The 7,048-nt window shown below is 45.6% G+C and overlaps 1 long non-coding RNA gene across 2 annotated transcripts; it reads right to left on the reverse strand.

Annotated features, from left to right (window-relative positions):
* Nucleotides 1–271: 271 nt before the first annotated feature.
* LOC147649688 (uncharacterized) lies at nt 272–5,998 on the reverse strand. Of its 2 annotated transcripts, none has more exons than XR_015278224.1 (2): nt 5,678–5,998; nt 272–3,303 (listed from the first exon to the last, which is right to left on the reverse strand). It is a non-coding gene; the product is annotated as an uncharacterized LOC147649688 (long non-coding RNA). The 2 variants fall into 2 exon arrangements; XR_015278225.1 differs by having other exon boundaries at nt 5,871–5,990.
* Nucleotides 5,999–7,048: the final 1,050 nt, after the last annotated feature.

A 7,048-nucleotide genomic window follows, 5' to 3' on the forward strand; every position in this document is an offset into this window, starting at 1 on the left:
CCGCAGCACTGGAGAGGTCTGCAGGGACAGGCACATCCAGCATCCATCAGGGAGGCCACAGGGTGGGACACAGAGGAGCAGCAGAGCCATGAAAAGCAGAGACACCCCCAGGGAGATCCAGGTACTCAGTGTGGGGTTAAATTTGTGCATCTCTAAATCCTGTGCATCTCTAAATTTGCCTTTTGTGGCAGTACAAAGCTGTGATGCTACTATTCACCCCATCCTCAACAGCTGTCTTTAAAATAAAGACAATAAAAAACAAACACAACAATTTTAGTGAATGATTTATGGCTATTTTATTGCCAAAGAAAAGCAAAAGCAAACTCTGAACCAGAGGAAATCATAAACAATAAATGATCATTATTCCAGTTACAGTCTCCACTGTTCTTCTCTCTGAGGACACTTTGTAACAGAGATTATATACAGTAAGAGTGGATTTACCCTTGGAGGGGATCTAAGTACCTCTTTCCTAAAATGAGTTGTAATCTTGTTTTAATGGTAGATAAAAAACAAGGCACAGACATGGCCTGTCTATTTGTAAGCAGGGGGAAACTTGTAAATCCTGTTTTGGTATTTTTAAGGATAATCTAAATAGCTGATAATCAAAAACATGAATAATCTTAAGTAGAATCTGTGAATCCAGTGCAAATACTTAAGTCACTTATTCAAAAGAAACAATAGCAAGATGCACCTTAAGAAAGGCACCTCAAAGAAAAGAGCAATGCTTGTACCGGAATAAAATCACAGTTTTGCCCTGTGGCTGAAGTTTGGGCAGTCTCTCAATTGCAGGAAAAAAATTCTTGCAAAAAAACCCCCAATTTGGTGTTTCCTGGATAAACTCTCAGTATTATGAGTTGTAAAAACATCTGATATCCCCTTAAAACTGGAACATGGAAAGGTTTGGGTTGGAAGGGGTCTGAAAGATCTCTCATTCCAACCCTCCTGCCATGGGCAGGGACACTTTCCTCTATCCCAGGTTGCTCCAAGCCCCATCCAACCTGTCCTTGGACACTTCCAGGGATCATGGGGCAGCCACAGCTGCTCTGGGAAATTCTCAGAGCATTTAAGTGTTTTTAATTTATTCAGTCAATTTTTTCTGAGTTATTCTTCCAGTTCCACCAGAGTTTAATAGGGACTGAAATTCTGTTTCCAATAAGCCCAGACAACCTCCCTTTCATGTATAGAAACCTTCCAGCTCTCCAAATAGATTTTAATTTAGTTAATTCTTAAAGAGAGCCTTGAAACTTGAGCAGCCATTAAAGAAGTTATTGTCCTTTTTTTTTTTTTACGTTTTTTCAGCGGTTACAGAGGTGCCTCTTGACAGAGGGCTAATTCCCCAATTAACATAAATATTCTTTTCATATCAGTGCCTGGCTGCAGCAGCACCTGACCTTGCTGTACCTGGAGCATCTCCCCAGCCACAAATCCAGTGCAGGGGGGAGAAGGAACAGGGAATGTCTCTCACAGATGCACAGCACTTGTCATTTCAAACATTTGAGGAATCACCCAAGCTTTACAGCAACAAGAGGGAACACGAGCTGAACAGGAGTAACAAATACCTTCCACAGCCTGATTTCCTGTCCTCGGTTCGGTTTGCTTTGAAGTCTTGAATGTGTTTATAGGCAAAATTACTTTCAGTAAGAATAATATATGTCTCATTTATTTTGACTGAATTTAAGTATATGTTTTTCCCTAACTGAAAGGAAAAAAAAAAAAAAAGCCTGATTATTTTATTTTATTATTTATCATATGGATCTGATAATTTTCCTAAATTTTCTGGAAGGGTTTGTTGTTTTGTTTTTTTTTTCTTTTAAAAAAACTCAGATCTCTTCTAAATTATTGTCCTGTATGCTGGTTTGTTTTTCTTTTTTTTCCTCTTGTTAGTTGTTGTGCATTGACCAAATGGTTTCTGCCTTTACAATCTGTCATCAGTGCTGCATTTACAGCTTGCAATTAAGAGCTTCAATTAAATATTTTGCACGAAGATGCACGTTACAATAACCAAACCTTATATATTTTCTAAAATATAACAAAAAAAAGAGAAGAGTATTGAAAAGCAAACCAAGACTGAAGTTAGAAAAATGGCCTCTAGGCCTGGATAAATATTCAGAGTGTTTTCTAGCCAGGGATGTTATCTCTTTTGATACCGAGGTTGCCCTTGGGTGACAGAAGGCAGAATCTTTCCTGGATTTCCATAAATGAGACTGAAAGTCTTCTTTGGCAAAGCTGAGCTGATATTCACGGCAAGCATGCCGGATATTTTTAAAATGGCATGTTTTTGATGACTTAGCATATGTTAGCGTGGCATACATTAGCAGTGCTCCAAGGCATTTCCTTCGTCAGCGCAGATATCATCCCCTCAATTACTGGAGGAACCCCTGCGCTCTTCTCTTTCCCTTGCAGGGGCTCTGAGTCACGCCAGAGGTTTCTCCTGGTCCCCATCACACCCCAGCCGTGTCCGAGGTGTGATGCTCACTCACCTTGAGGTGTGAGAGGAGCAGGTTCCCGCAGCCACAAAGCTTTTCTGCACCACCCCAGAGCAGATTTCACACCCACCGCGGGTTTGGTGGCCGAGTGCCAGCAGCTGGGACCAAGACTGAAGGACAGAGCAATCTGCTGGGTGACTGGAGGTGGCCACCAGCCACCAGGAGGTGCTTCCCAGGACCAGCAGAGCTGGCATCTCCAGCACAACCCCAGCTGGGAGGGAAGGAGGACAGCACGCTGTCCTGGAGCCTCCTGCTCTGCCGTGGCCTGAGCAGAGCAGATGTCACCCAAGCTGGGCTCCTTCCCGTGCCCTGGCCACGGCAGCAGGGCTTGGCAGCCTCCCAAGGACACAGACAATGGGAGGCTGAGTGTCTGCACACCAGCTCACGCTCACTTGGCGTGGAGCTTTCTCCTCTGCCTGGATCTTGGAAGCATCACGGGGCTGCCTGGCGCCGGTCCTGACACAAGGCTGAGGAGCAGGGGAAGGCTGGGCTCCTCTCCTTGGCTCCTGCCCATCTCCCAGTAGTTACTGTGTGCTCTTGTCTCCTCGTTAAACAGCGATTCCCAAAGGAAAATCCGGTTATTTCCTGCAGCCTCACATCACAGAGGCTCCCTGGGCTGCACCAGCTCTGTGCAGGACACTCGCACCCAGAGGTTTCTCTGCTCAGACTCTGGGGGTCCATTGGGGATGATCCAACAGGACTTTTCCCTGCTGTCTGCTGCTCTCTGGTGGAGATGCTGCTTCCAGGCTGTTGAATGACTTCTCCCGTACCTCTTCACTTCCTGACCCAGAAAACCAGCTGCCAGAGGATGTCTTTCCTTTAAAATAAATAAAAAAAAAAAAAAAAAAAGAAACAAACCCTAAAACCAGCAGATGAACCCAAGGTTTTTCCTTCTCTGCTCAAATCTCCCTCTGGTGCCATGGAGCTGCCAGCAGCAGCTGGGAAGTTGGCAGGGGTGAGGACTCACATCCCACCCCAGCAGGTTGTCACTGTCACCTCCCAGGTGACCATGGCTCTGGCACTTCCCCCTCCTGCCCGGTCTGCAAAAGCTGCAGGAGACATTTAACCAAAGGAAAAGCATTAAATTAAACATTTCCCCAGCCTGTTTGCAGTGCAGCAGTGGATGCTGGGGCTACACAGGGCAGTTTCCAGTGCTGCAGAGCCTGGGTATAACCTAAGGTTTATTTACACCCACCCACTCATCCTCAGGTAAGTCTTTCTGACCCAAGTTAGACCTGCTGTGGGCAGGACTGGGACCCTTCAGAGGTTCCTTCAGTCTGTGGTTTTGCAGTGCAGCATTTCCTGTCCAGTTTCCTTCCTCCAGCAGAGGTTGAGGCTCCTGCTGCATCCCTCCTTTTTGATTTAACCACATATCCCTCCTGGCCAGGCTAAACCAGCTGTTCAGGGTGGAGCTGTGCTTTGGGAAGGTTTGGGGATTGAGAAGTTGGCTTTACTCTAATAAAAAGGGGAGATGAGTAGGAGAAAGTAAGAGACAGATTTATTGGGAATTCCAGTATGGCTGTCATTGCTGGAACAGGAGTTAGACAGCAAAGCTACTTTCCCCTGAAGTCAAGTCTTTCAGCTTTCTCAACAATAGGAGATCAAAACCTAAATAAGAAGCAATTTTTAAGTATCTGAATATCTTAATGAGAAAGTCTCCAGGATTGTTCATCTACTTTTATCTGCAATTACACATTAACATTGCAGACCAGAATATTTTCCAGCTGTAAATAGTACAAGGTCTTGTCATCCAGTTTTGCTATCACAGCCCCCCATTTTATTTTATTTTTTTTTGCTTTTCCCCCCCTTATCATCATCATCATCAGGGACCTGATGAGGAACTCAAGGGAGAGAAATGCCCAGGCAGGGCTGTGAAGGGAGATAATAAGAAGATCTTTGCACTCCTGTGTGCTTGCCTGGCCTCTTATTGACAGAGCCTCCAAGATGCTCACAGATAGCCTTGCTGCAGGTCACAGCTCCCTGAGATTTATTCCTGTGCCATGGAAAAGTGAGGAAGGTGAAGGCAGAACAAGGAAGGACTGGAAATGTTGCTGCGGGTAAAGTGATTATAAAAAGAAATTCTTTTATAATGCAAAAACCTCCAGCATGACAAAGGCTTCATCTCTGGGAGAGGTTTTTCACCATCCAGTCCCCCACCCCTTTGCATCAGAGCGCTGCAAAATGTACTTGGAAGAGCAGCGAGTTCGTTTTAACCGATAGCATTCAGTGCTTTTTACTGTGCTATTCATCCACATGACAAAGCTGAGAGGGGAGCCCATACTTCTTCCTGACTTTTTATTGCTTTTCAGCCCAGTGGGAACCAGCAGACATGAAAAAAAAAAGTGGTTTAACCGCAAAATATGTTTGAGCTCTTTTCTTTTTCCTTTTTGTTGTTTTTTTTTTTTTTTTGGCACGTCAGGGAAAAGGAGGAGGGGGAGTGAATAGCAGTGGCAGAACAGCCAGGAACTCAGAGTCATGAAATTAAACCAAAACCCAGCCAAAATTCTAGTGCTTGTGAGCCTGATCCTACACATAAAGGGTGAGGTTTGAAGCTGAGGATTGGTGGCAGCCTTCAAATGCTGGGATCACCATGTTACCATAGAATCCCAGAATGGTTTGGGTTTAATGGGATCTTAAAACCCCATCTCGTTCCAGCCGTGGGCAGGGACATCTTCCACTATCCCAGGCTGCTCCAAGCCCCATCCAGGCCTTGGGCACTGCCAGGTATCCAGGAGAAGCCCCAGCTGCTCTGGGCACCCTGTGCCAGGGCCTGCCCACCCTCCCAGGGGAGAATTTCTTCCCAATATTTAATCTAGATCTGCACTCTGTCAATGGGAAGCCATTTGCTTATGTCCTGTCATTACAGTTCCTGATATGGAACTGTACTTAATGTACTCAATGTGTCCTTTTCTCTCAATTCCAAGTATTTTTTTAATGTATATTTAAACATTTAATGTTTTCTAAATTAGAGAAAGAACCCTCTGCTTAGCAGCACTGTTGCTCATGCGTATCACACCAGAAAAGCCTAAGAAATGAAATAGTATTTACCTGATCCCAGATGTTCCCTTTATTTGGTTGGCTTAAAACTAAACCCTCAGACTGACACAAAACACAAGCATTTCACTAACTCTTTGAAAAAGAAAATCTTTACATTTTATCAAATAACAACAACAAAACAAAGCAAAACCCACCTTTGATTTGGGAAATAGTTGTGTGAAGAACAAGGAGGTTTTCAGCAGTTCCCCACCAGAACAACATCAAAAGTTGCTCCTGGCTGCACAGTGCCCCCAGCTGCCACCACCCCCAATCCCAGCTTTATTGGGGAGCAGGGAGCACCCGAATTTTCCCCTCCAAGGGAGCAGCAGAGGCTTCCCCAACACTCACCCACTCCCACCTCTGAACAACACACTCCACGCTCCGCTCCAGAGTCTTTTAAGAGTTTCTTTTTCTCCTAACCTCTCCTGATAAAGTGATTCTCTCTCCAGCTGAGCCCAGCCTGGCTTCTTCAAGGCAAACATATTAACTCCTTCCCTGCCGAGAGCCTGCACAGGGCGTCCTGGGGTGCAGGGTTTGGAGCGTGCTGCTCTCGGTGCTCCCGGGTGGAAGGAGCCTTGGCACTGAAGAAACTTTGAATAATTGTGAGGGATGTTTTGGGGAAAGATGGGTTATTTCTGTGAGATCGCTTTTTAACAGGAAAGTGTGCCTTGGAAGGAAAGTTGGGAGAACTCATCCAGAGTCTGCAGCGGAGAGGGAATTATTGATTTCTTAATTTTTTACAGTCACCAAAAGCATTTGTTTCTTGTTAAAGCACTGTTGTGTTTGTGGGGTGGGGGCTGTGGTCAGTGCCAGGCACAGACAGGACTGTTCTGTTTTCCATTCCAGAACTGCATCAATATTAGCCCTGATCCACGTGTGGAGGGAAAGGCTGCTCTGCTTCTAAGTGCTGTTGAGTGATGGGCATCCTGCTGACAGCCACAAGCACTGTCCTGCTCCCAGCAGGCCAGCTGGGGTGGCAGGTGCCTGTGCCCATGGCAGTGAGGTTGGAACTAGATGATCTTCAAGGTTCCTTCCAGCCCAAACCATTCCATGACTCTCTGATTCTGTGATTGCTGAAAACCTGGCTCAATATATGAGAGATAAGATCATCCTGGGGTACTTTGTGGGAAAAACAATTAGAAATATCAACCTTCCCTTCCCCAGCTTGGAGAACAAGAGTAAATGAAGAGTAAATTGTTCAGATATGATCTATTTTGGCTCAGAAATCTGTTCAGGAATTTTTTTCCTAATGTCTTTTTCCCGATCAGGCAGCTCTCTCCCAGCCTGCCTCCTAATGACCAGCATTAGTTTGCATTAGATGGATTTGTGATGGTTTCTTTCTGCCTGGCTGCTAAGCCTGCGAGCAATTCAAATGAAGTTCTGCTCCCTGTGCCCCATCTGGCAAGAGCAGCTCCCCCATTTGGGTTTGCTGCCTCCTCAGCTGCTCCCCCTCCCTCTCATCCCACGCTGGTTTGATCTGCCTGGATTTTGGAGGTGCTCACAGCTGCCCACCAGGGCTCAGTGCA

The sequence above is a fragment of the Cyanistes caeruleus genome, chromosome 20, assembly GCF_971803275.1.
Source record: "Cyanistes caeruleus chromosome 20, bCyaCae1.hap1.1, whole genome shotgun sequence".
NCBI classification, from domain to species: Eukaryota; Metazoa; Chordata; class Aves; order Passeriformes; family Paridae; genus Cyanistes; species Cyanistes caeruleus.